The sequence below is a fragment of the Onychomys torridus genome, chromosome 21 (genome assembly GCF_903995425.1).
Source record: "Onychomys torridus chromosome 21, mOncTor1.1, whole genome shotgun sequence".
NCBI classification, from domain to species: domain Eukaryota; kingdom Metazoa; phylum Chordata; class Mammalia; order Rodentia; family Cricetidae; genus Onychomys; species Onychomys torridus.
Genome location: NC_050463.1, coordinates 20422497 through 20433761, shown reverse-complemented (window position 1 = coordinate 20433761; position 11265 = coordinate 20422497). Strand labels below are relative to the sequence as shown.

At 48.3% G+C, this 11265-nt stretch overlaps 1 long non-coding RNA gene across 1 annotated transcript; it reads right to left on the bottom strand.

Annotated features, from left to right (window-relative positions):
- Positions 1 to 590: 590 nt before the first annotated feature.
- Positions 591 to 10954, bottom strand: LOC118571329. Its single transcript, XR_004943349.1, has 4 exons — positions 10864 to 10954; positions 4913 to 5001; positions 4747 to 4825; positions 591 to 663 (listed from the first exon to the last, which is right to left on the bottom strand). It is a non-coding gene; the product is annotated as an uncharacterized LOC118571329 (long non-coding RNA).
- Between the last annotated feature and the right edge of the window lie 311 nt (positions 10955 to 11265).

Genomic DNA, 11265 nt, shown 5'->3' with positions numbered 1-11265 from the left:
CAAATAAAATAATAATAATAGAGGTTGGGGATTTAGCTCAGTGGTAGAGTGCTAAGCGCAAGGCCCTGGGTTTGATCCTCAGCTATAAATAAATAAATAAATAACCACCCCCCCAGAACTGTCCATTTACCCACATTCCCAACAACACTGGGTGTTACCAATCTCTCAAAAAATTTCTTTATCATCCAACCAGCTCTCACCTTTTCTTTATTTTGGCTTAATATACAGAGAAGGATCCTGTCTTAGGGTTCCTATTGCTGCGAAGAGACACCATGACCATAGCAGCACTTACAAAGGAAAAGATTTAATTGGGGCTGGCTTGCAGTTCAGAGGTTTAGTCCATTATTGCCTTGGTGGGAAGCATGGTGGCACACAGGCAGACATGGGGCTGGAAGGATAGGTGAGAGTTCTACATCTGGATCAACAGGCAGGAGGGAGGGAGAGAGAGAGAGAGAGAGAGAGAGAGAGAGAGAGAGAGAAAGGGAGGGAGAGAGAGAGAGAGAGAGGGAGGGAGGGAGGGAAGGAGGGAGAGAGAGAGAGAGAGAGAGAGAGAGAGAGAGAGAGAGAGAGAGAGAGACTTTTTAGTTGTTCCTAGTCTCCCAGCATTCTTTTGAAGTCGTCGCCAGCTCGCCAGGCACACAGAAGATGATCAGTAAATATTTGCTGAATAAATGAAAGAATGAATGAAAAAGAGAACGGAATCAAATCAGACCATGAATGGGAAAGAAACTTAGTCTGCAAGAGACTGTTAAAGCAATAATCATCTCCACCACTCGGTCTCCTCTCCTCTTAGCCCCCTCCTGCATCCGGAGATGGAATGCCTCCTCCCGAGTTGGCTCATTTCATGCCGGGAAGGCGGGGCTCTCTCAGGCGCCTGAGACCCTGGCACCTGCCAGACCCTGGCCTGCGCCTGTCCGGGTACCCTAGTCAGTTCATCAACTAGGGCAGGGAGGAGGAAGGGAGAGGGGCCCAGCAGGCCGCCACTGGGAGGGTCGTGGGAGGAGCCCCGAGAGAACAGGGCTGGGTGGGGTGGTGAAGGATGACTACCACAAGAACCCCAGTCGGGGCGGGGCCGTGTGTCCCAGCCAGGCTGCAGCGGAGCGCGCGGGGCCAGCTCTGCAGAAGGCGGCGGCTGGCCGGCTGGCCCGGGCGATCACGTTCCCCTGCAGGGGGCCGCCGCTCTGTCCTCTGCACCAGGGACACAGGCCAGCTGCCAGGCCTCCCCAGCAAAGCCCCCTGCTCGGGGACAGAGGTCGTGCGGCCCTTGGGAACGCTGCCCCCGCACCCCCCATCCCCACCCCGCAGACCCGCAACTCAGCTGGCGATGCCCATCTTAGCTGGTCCGCGTCGGGTGGGGTAGGACCAGCGCCACTTTGGCGATGGGTCGTCCTCTGGGCACCGAACAGCCCCCGAGGCCTGACGGACCACAAGGACTGCAAGGGTGGGGCCTGGGGTGGGCACCAGGGTTATGTGGAGGCGAGGCGGGAAAGCCGCGGGGCAAATGGGCTTTGTGAGCTGTGGGAAGCTTGGGAGAGCTGCTGCATCCTGCTAGCATTCTGGGCAGCTCCTGATCCCCTCAACTCCTGCCTCCTCCAGGATCCCCGCCTGGATGTCAAGCGGATGCCTCCGGGCCCCTGGGTGAACTTGGTGGAAACCATGGCTTCTTTGATGCCCCTTTCCCCATATCTGAGTCCCAAGGTCCTCCTTCTGGTCAGCTGTGACCTGGGTTTTGTGCTTGCGAGCAGGTGAGTGAAGAGGACGCCCGCAGTGGGGGTCTGTAAGAGCTAGTGTGGAGGTGAAACCTCTCAATCTGTCAACACCCTGGCACCCACCCCCCCAGACCGACTTCCCTCTCCTGTGAATGTGGCGGGCACTCACCTCAGAGCCAACTCAGTGTCCACTGTGTCCTGGGATCGTCATTGGCTACTCCATTTCCCAGAAAGTATGAATCACCCTGTTTCCCCAACCTGTTTCCCTGGAATCTCTGAACATCCTGCCAGTCACCTCCACACTCCTTTGGAGTGCTTGGATGTTACGAAGTCCTAAGTTAATCTTTATAGTCAGGGACTGGGACTAAGTTGCTCTCCTTTCTCTTCATCTCCTTGCAGGGACAGAACAGCCCTGGGCAGCTTGTAATCAGGGAGGTGAACACCACCACCAGGGCCTGTGCTCTTTGGGGTAGTGCAGGTCAGGAGCATTGGTCAGTGATTGGTGTGAAGTTTTTGTTTGCCTGTTTTGTTTGTTTGTTTTTCGAGACAAGGTTTCATGTAGCTCAGGGTGACCTCAAACTTCTTATGGGGCCAGCTGGGCATGACCTTGAACTCTTCCTGATTCTGGTTCTGCCCCCCAAATGCTAGGGTTACAGGCGTGTGCCACTCTGCCTGGCACAGTGTGAAGTATAAGATGGCTTCACTTATCTTTCAGATGAGCTAGGGAAAAGAAATGGATGAAGTAAATGTGGCAAAGGGTTGGTGAGTAGGGCAAAATGTTTCAAATTAAAAATGAAGACTAGGGCCTGGAGAGATGGCTCATTGGTTAAGAGCACTGACTACTCTCCCAGAGGACCCAGGTTCAATTCCCAGCACCCACATGGCAACTGTTTGTAACTCCAAGATCGGACACCCTCACACAGACATACATTCAGACAAAACACCAATGCACATAAAATAAAAATAAATTTTTTTAAAAAGTGAAGACCGTTACACTATCAAAAATATTCCTACAGCCAAAGATCAACAAGTCTGTGCTGGTTTCTGTCAACCTGACACACACTAGAGTCACTTAGGAAGATGAGACCTCAAATGAGGAATTGCCTCCATCAGACTGGCCCGTGGGCATGTCTATATGGCATTTTCCTGGTTGATGACTGAGGAAGGAGTGCCCAGCCCACTCTGGTGAGTGGTGCCACCCCTGGGCAAGGGGTTGTGGGTTGTATGAGAATGCAGGCTATGGGCTGGTGAGGTTGCCCAGTGGGTAGAGGTGCCTGCTGACAACCTAAGGTCAATCCCCTGGACCCACAAGGAAGAAGAGAGCCAACTAACTCTCTCTCTCTCTCTCTCTCTCTCTCTCTCTCTCTCTCTCTCACACACACACACACACACACACACACACACACACACTCACTCACATGCACAAATAGTGAAATATAATAGAACATTTAAGAAGAAAGAAAACTGAACAAGCCATGGAGGATAAGCCAGGAAGCAGTTTCCCCCATGGTCCCGCCTCTGCTCCTGCTTCCTGTTTGAGCTCCTGCCCTGACTCCCTGAAATGATAGACTGTCAAATGTAAGTTGAAAGGGTCTTAACCTTTCCAAGTTGCTTTCGGTCAGTGTCCTATCATAGCAGTCAAAAGCAAAGTACGATAAAGTCCCAACGGAAACCTTTTCTTCAGACAATTCCGTGTAGAGATAAAGCCAGCATCAAGTGACAGATTGAAAACCACAAGGGAAGAAACAAAACTAATAGATCTGAATACAGACAAACTTTAAATAAAATGTCACTACATTAGAAGCAGAGATAGCCAGGCATAGTGACACACACCTGTAATCCCAGCACTCAGGCAGCAGAGGCAGGCAGATCTCCATGAGCTCAAGGCCAGCCTGGACTACAGAGCAAGTTCCTGGACAGCTAGGGCTACACAAAGAAACCCTGTCTTGAAAACAAACAAACAAACAAAACAAGACAAAAAACAAAAGAAAGAAAGAGGAAAGAAAACAGAAACAAGGGGCTGGAGAGATGGCAAAACTAAACACATGTACCTTAGGAGATTGCTATAGGAGCTGAGATAATATATATGGAATAGTCATTACGGTATAAAGGACTATATTTATATTAATCTTCTTGACTGTATAAGTGTGAAGAAGAATATAACATGGAGGGCCAAGACAATGTAAAGTTAATCAGAGAAGGCATCTTCAAAAACAGGCAATATCGGAAGAGAACATGAGCACGGGAAGCTTGCCCAAGAAGTAGGGATACAGCACAGGAACGCCATTTAGAGCAAAAGACAAAGGGGAGTGGATTTCCCACTAAAGAGACAGTTATGTAAGAGCTCTGGGTTCAGTGAGGCTGAGTGCTGGCTCTCTCCGGTCAAGTCTGGAAGCTTCCAGAAGGAAGTAGTTTCAATAATGATGAGAGATCATTACCACCACCACCCCTTTCTGGACACACACACACACACACACACACACACACACACACACACACACCACCTTCTGGGCCCTGGTACTGTCCCATGAAGGGTGGGCAGGTTGACTGTAAGAAAAGTCAGGCCCAGAGGTATAAATTCTCCTTTTTGGGACACACAGCAGAGCTGGATTTGCACCCAGATTTTCCGGTGTCTGCTCCAAACCAAACTGCAAAGTACACACAGACTGCTCAGTATTCCCATGATTCCTCTCAGTGTGTCTCCTGGATTGTAATTTCACGACTGTACAAGGACTCCATCGGGGTCATATCTGTGTTATGTTCAGCATAGTGTGCCGTGCAAAAGAAAGTGCTTTAAACACTTTCAGGTGGTGGTGATGACCTCAGGTGACTGGTGGCCTGTCTCACCCTTTCCGTACACTCCTAAAAGAATTGAACCTTGTTGTCTTGGCAACTCTGTTTGGAGACCTGATCATTTGAGAATTTATCCAGCTTGGGTAGGAAAGAAGACAAACAGATATTTAGGCTCCTTCCCATGTAGCTTTGGGGTTTATTTTGGACTCCACACTGCAGGCATTACCTTCTCATCCCCACCTACCTGGATGTAGCTCCCTTCATAATCAAAGAAGCAGCCACGTGATGCCGATGATGGAGGGAAAGATCCTCTTTAGAGGGGCCTGAGGAGGAAGAGATAAACGGGTGGTGTGTTCCAGAAGGCCAGGCTGGACCACTCCCAGATCTTCTCCCCATTGCTGGACACTCACTGGCCAGGACTCTCCTGTGCACCAGGGCCTGATGCTTGTGGTCTTCTCTCTCACCTGCTCCACCAACGCCTGGACCTCTGTGAGGATATCTGGATGGGACAGGAGGCACCAGAGTTAAAAGGCTGGGCGATGAAGCTGTTCTTCCTGCCACTCCGAGGTCCTGCCGGGACACTCACTCTGTCCCTCTGTGTTGCTTAGTTTCGTGTCAACCTGACCCAAGCCAGAATCATGTGGGAAAAGGGAATTCCTGTTGAGAAAATATCCCCACCAGATTGGCCTGTGAGCAAGCCTGTGGCACATTTTCTTGGTTGATTACTGATGGGCCCAGTTCACTACGGATGGTGCTACCCCTGGATGGGTGGTCCTGAGTGCCATAAGAAAGCAGACTGGGCAAGTTATGAGGGGCAAGACAGTAAGTAACGTTTGTCCATGGCTTCTGCTCTGGTTCCTGTCTCCAGGTTCCCACCCTGAAGTCCCTCAGTGATAGACTTTAACTGTACGGTTAAAACAAACAAACAAACAAACAAACAACAACAACAACAATAAAACCCTTCTCTACCCAAGTTGCATTTGGTCACTGTGTTTAATCACAACAATAGAATCCTTAACTAAGGCATCCTCCTCTGACAAGGCACCCTGACACTGAAAATGGCTGCTCCTCTAAACCACAGTCACTTCCCATCTTCCCTCTCACCATCAGGGTAAAAGTGAAGACCACAGTGCCAGTTTCCATGAGGGATGGCAAGATGGAAGTCAGGAAGTCATCCTGGGAGAAGGTGAACTGGGCACCCTGGGACAGAAGAAGGTAGGAGGGTTCCTCACAGCAGGGCACTCAAGAGCACAGACTTGACTGAAGGGGACATTAGGGGACATCTAATGACTTCACTTGAAAAGAAAAAATCAGTGTTCAAAATGGTAGCATTTTACCAAAAGTGAACCAAAGCCAAGTGGGCCTTCCATACTCACTACTTTGAGGCTCCATGACCTTTGACCTGGGGGACTGTCTATCCCCTCATCCTCCCTCACCCCCAGGCTCCACTCCTCTACTGCCCTCTGAACACCAGTTAGTTCCAAAACTTCCCAAGTTCTGTCCTCTTCCAACCTAGTTGGTGAGCTCTGCCTTCTGGTTATACATGGTCATTGTGATCCCCAATGAGAAAGCCATGGACGTCTTGGAAATCTGGGACATTTAAGATCAGAGAGAAAAGAATGGCAGGCTTTAGCAGATAGGACTAAGGCTCTACTATAAGGGCTGTCATGGAGTCCAAAGGTGGGTTGTGGGGTGAGCGGTAATCTGGGTGGGAAGCTGTAGTTAAAACACTGAGGTGGGAGCTGAGAGGTCAAGGACCCAAGTGGAATTATTTGGAAATAATGGAAAAAAAGGAATGGAAATAATGGAAAAAATGTCAAAAAGCATTTGACTGAAATGCCTCTTTATGGAGGGCACTGGAGAACCTCAGGGGTCTGCAGGAAAACGCTTTGATAGCACACCGATTGGCTGGGATACTTTGAAAGGCATCAGGACTAGGGACTACCAGCACCCAAGGTGTGGATGCCCTCCACTCCATCCATGGCCACGATGCCAAGGGTCTGCGGGCCAACTAGGTACACTCCTTTCTTCTCCAGGCTGAGAATGAGTCAGAGGCTAGGACAACATGGTCACCATGAATAACACAAGAGGAAACACCCAAAGCCTTCCAACACGTGGACCCATCACTCTTGTTAATACATCTCGCTGACTATGCCCTGATCTCAAGATGTCCTCTACAAACACAGCCACACACCTGGTGCTGACTTGTTTCATCAGGGTGGCAATTCTGGAATTCTGACTGTAGGTTACCTGATGAGCCCACTCAAACGTCCTCAGGATTTCCAGAAGGCATCTGGAAGAAAATTCACTAGCTCCCAAAGAGGGCCTGGTGTCCCCGCAAAGCACCACCAGGCACAACGATGACCCTCCCTCCAGGTAGGACATCTGCCACTTGAGCGGCATGTACGTACAACTCCAAAACAACCTGATGTTTATGCAGTTTGAGCAGCACTGACAGATTTCCCACTGCTGGACAGGGAGTGATGAATAGGAAAGAAGGCTGGAACTAAACTGGTCATGTTGGACTGGAATTTAAGGTATGGTGTCTTATGATCATGTAATCCTGTGTGTGCACAATAGTAGTAGTAGTTTGAGATGTCCCCCATCTTCTCAGGCATTTGAATCTTAGTTTCTTGGTGATTCCACTGTTTGGGTAGGCTTAGGAAGTATGGCCTTATTGGAAGAAGGATGTCACTGGGGGTGGGCTTCGAGGTTTCAAAAGTCATGCGTCATTTCCAGGGTGCTCTGTTTGCTGTCTGTGGTGTGAGATGTGAGCCCCCAGCTGATCCTGATGCCACGCCCCCCCATCCACCATGTCATGATAGTGATGTACTCTTAGCCCTCTGGAACAGTAAGCCCAAAAGACACTACTTCTTCTCCAAGTTACCTTAGTCATGGTGTTATATTACCACAACAGAAAACAAACTCATGATAATTTCAACCTCTTTTCTCCATCGCCCCGCCCTGTGTGTGTGTGTATGATTAAATATGGGCTTTATGTGGGCACATGAACACCTACATATATACAGCATGGCTCTGCACTGGCAGGCCACAGGAGCAATGAAAGTCAAGTAGGAATGAACACACTTAGTACTCATATCCTCTACTCTATAGTCTAAATATATTCTCTTAATAGGAACCAGCATAGCTTATAAAAATGGTTCATTTCAGGAGTGGGGCATGAAAAATACAAGCTAATCTTTCAGTATTTTATGGTGTTTAAAAAAAAAAAGTATGGGTTGGAGAGGTGGAGTGTTCAGAAGTTAAGAGCACTGGCTGCTTTCCAGAGGAATGGGGTTCAGTTCCCAGCACCTACGATTTACAACCATCTGTAACTCAAATCCTAGGGAATCTGATGGCTTCTGGCCTCTGCAGATACCAGGCATGCATGTGATATATGTAGACAAACACTCACACACATAAATAAGTTTTTGTTTTGTTTTTTCAATACAAGGTATTTAAATATATATATGTATAGCCCTGGCTGTCCTGGAATTCACTCTGTAGACAAGGCTGGCCTCAAACTCAGAGATCCACCTGCCTCTGCTTCCCGAGTGCTGGGATTAAAGTTGTGCATCACCACACCCAGTAATAAATATGTTTTCAAGCCTTGGAGCTACTCAAAAGATGTTGATGAACACACCATTTCACGGATTAGGAATTGCCATTTCTGCCGTCAACATCGAACAGTTTACTACTTAACTATTATTTATTGGTTGAAAAATTGAGAAATTATCTTAATAGTAAGGATCATACTGCCAAATATGTTGATTTATTTTCAAGATGTATATTTTGGTAGGTAGTAAGGGGTAATTTCAGTGATGCAAGCGAAGAGGAAGTTAGGATTTCAGGTGCTCTAATGTTGGAAGTCCCTTTCCCTGGCTTATGCGTAGGTCTGTCATTTATGTAACGCATGAAGCTGATAGATAGATCTGCAGCAAGTTTTGTGTGTGGCAAAGGGCAGCGGGCCATTCTCCTCTCTGGGAATTAAGCACTTCTGAAACCAATCACGTTTCCCTCTGAGGATCACTTGCTTTTCTTTCTTCCTTTCTTCCTTCCTTTCTTCCTTCCTTCCTTCCTTCCTTCCTTCCTTCCTTCCTTCCTTCCTTCCTTCCTTTCTTTCTTTCTTTCTTTCTTTCTTTCTTTCTTTCTTTCTTTCTTTCTTTCTTTCTTTCTTTCGGTTTTTCGAGGCAGGGTTTCTCTGGGTAGGTTTTGGTGCCCATCCTGGTTCTCATTCTGTAGCCCAGGGCTGGCCTCGAACTCACAGAGATCCACCTGCCTCTGCTTCCCGAGTGCTGGGATTACAGGCTTGCACCACCACCGCCCCGCTGAGGATCACTTGCTTTAATTCCACTGTTGTGTTTTCTACTGTTCTGCTGGACTAGACCCTTAGGCCTCTCGGCTCTCTGTCCTTCAAGGAAATCTTAGTTTTCCAGCAGAGCCCTGTGATTATTTGACACTCAGGATTTGGATAAGAGGTTTAGCTGCATCTGGGGCAGGAGTTGTGTGTAGGAATCTCCCCCATGTGACCTTGGCATTGAGGGACCTCCCCTTAACTGCTTTGTCATTTGTAGATGAAGCTGCATGTACCACCCCATTCATCACGTGGACACACCGACTCCACATTGTCTGAGTCGCTTGTCCCTCACAGTCTTATAGCACAAAACACCCCACTTCAGCACCCCAGCCTGAGGGCTAGGCCCAAGCTGTGGTCAGAGGAGGAGCCCCTGCCTATGGTATTGTATGTGTGTGTGTGTGTGTGTGTGTGTGTGTGTGTGTGTGTGTGTGTGTGTGTTTGTGCGTGTTTACCTGTGCAGGGGGTGCTACACTCAATGTTAGATACCCTAGGGACAGAGCCACCAGAGGTGGCTGGATCTCAGTCTGTCTCTCTCTTCCTTTTTTTTTTTCTTTTTCTTTTGATGTATCTGACATTTGATTGACAAAGTAAGGGCCTTAATTAGGACCAAATTTCCATGTCTGTTGCTATGGTCTTTAATTAAGTTACAAAGTGGCCCATATTTGTCACTCTATACACATGACTGTCTGGGACATATGTACTATGTAAATATATAAATATATATAAAACATGAGCCTCTGTGCCCGTGGTTTAGGATGGACCCTTTCATCTGTTAAGTTGAAATGCACCCTCGCACGGCGCTGCCGGCAGCCTGCAGGCCCCAGCCCTGTCGAGGTTAACACAGTTGACAATAAAGGAATGAGTGTCACTGCAGAGTCGACTGCCTGCTTCTCTTCCTTTAGTGTCCTCCTCGTGCTCGCTTTTCATTTTTGCCTTCCTCTCTCGCTTCTTCAGCAAGGCCTTACAAGTATTTGGAGACTGCGTGCATCCATCAGAACGCTGGAGAAGAAATAATTGCTCCATGAAAAGCTATCTGTTGTGGCTGGGGGATGAGGTTGGCTGTCAGAGTGCTTGTGCAGTGTGTTCAAGGCACTGGGTTGTGGTGATATATCGTGTACCCTAATAAAGCTTGCCTTGAGGGTCAGAGAAACAGAGCAAGCAAGCCACAGCCACCACCTATTACCTCACCAGCTCCACAAATCCTCTGACTGAAGTCCTCTGAGTCCTCACCCGAAAGGGTCTCAGCTGAACTGCCTAGTTCCTGCTTCCTCTCGCCTTCTAGACCTTTCTCGGCCCTGCTGTCACTTCTTGGGATTAAAGGTGTGTGTGCTTCCCTGGACTGGGATTAAAGGTATGAGCCACCACTGTATGGCCTCTGTGTCTAATCTAGTGGCTGCTCTGTCCTCTGATCCTCAGGTAAGTTTTTAGGGTACACAATCTATCACCACACTCGGTTCCATCCCTGGCATGGAAGGAAAGAAGAAGTTAATCAATATGCTAGGGCTGGTAGGATTGCTCAGTGAGTGAAAGTGCCTGCTGCCAAAGCTGGCAGCCTGACTGTATCCCCAAGGAGCCACACGTAGTGTGGAGAGAGAATCAATGCCTGCAAGTTACCCTCTGACCTCCACGTCGATGCTATGGCAAGGAATCTCACACCACACACTCGCACTATAAAATAAGGTCCAAATAGAGAGACTCTTTGAATTGGGAGAGGATATTGGGAGATGGCCCAGTCAGGAAAGTAATGAGAAGTTGAGTTGGGATCCCTAGCACCCACATAAAAGGCTAGATGTGATTCCAACAGTGTGGGAGTGGAGACAAGGAGTTCCTGAGGCTTACTAGTCAGCCTAATGGAATATGTGAGCCCAGGCTTAGGGAGGAACTCCTCTCTCTTTTAAATTGCACATTTATATGTCATCTACCTCTTTGTTGTTTGTTTTTATTTATTTTTGCTGGGAGTCGAGGCAAGCATTTGGAGATCAGAGGACAGCTGGCATGAGTTACCTCTCTCCTACTGTGTGAGCCTCAGGGATGAACTCGGGTCGTCTGTCTTGTCAGCAAGCACCTTTACCCAGTGAGCCGTGTCAGCAGCCTGAGTTTGATTCTCAAAAAGAAAAAGAAAAGAACGAAATAAAGAAGAAAACAGGGTGATTTAGGAAGACACTTTTGGTTTCTACATGCATGCACATATTGCCCCCACCACACACAAGATGAAGGGGAGAGAAAGAGAGAGAGACAATATGAATATATGAATTTATCTGCACAGAAGGTGGACATGCTCCCATGGTATGTTTGTGCCGGGGTTGTTCACCCTCCAGGATAGCAGCCTCCAGCCTGTTAAGTCTGAGTTATTGGCTCACCGCAGAATTGGTAGGGGATACTCAGATTAGCTGTTGGGGTTGTCAG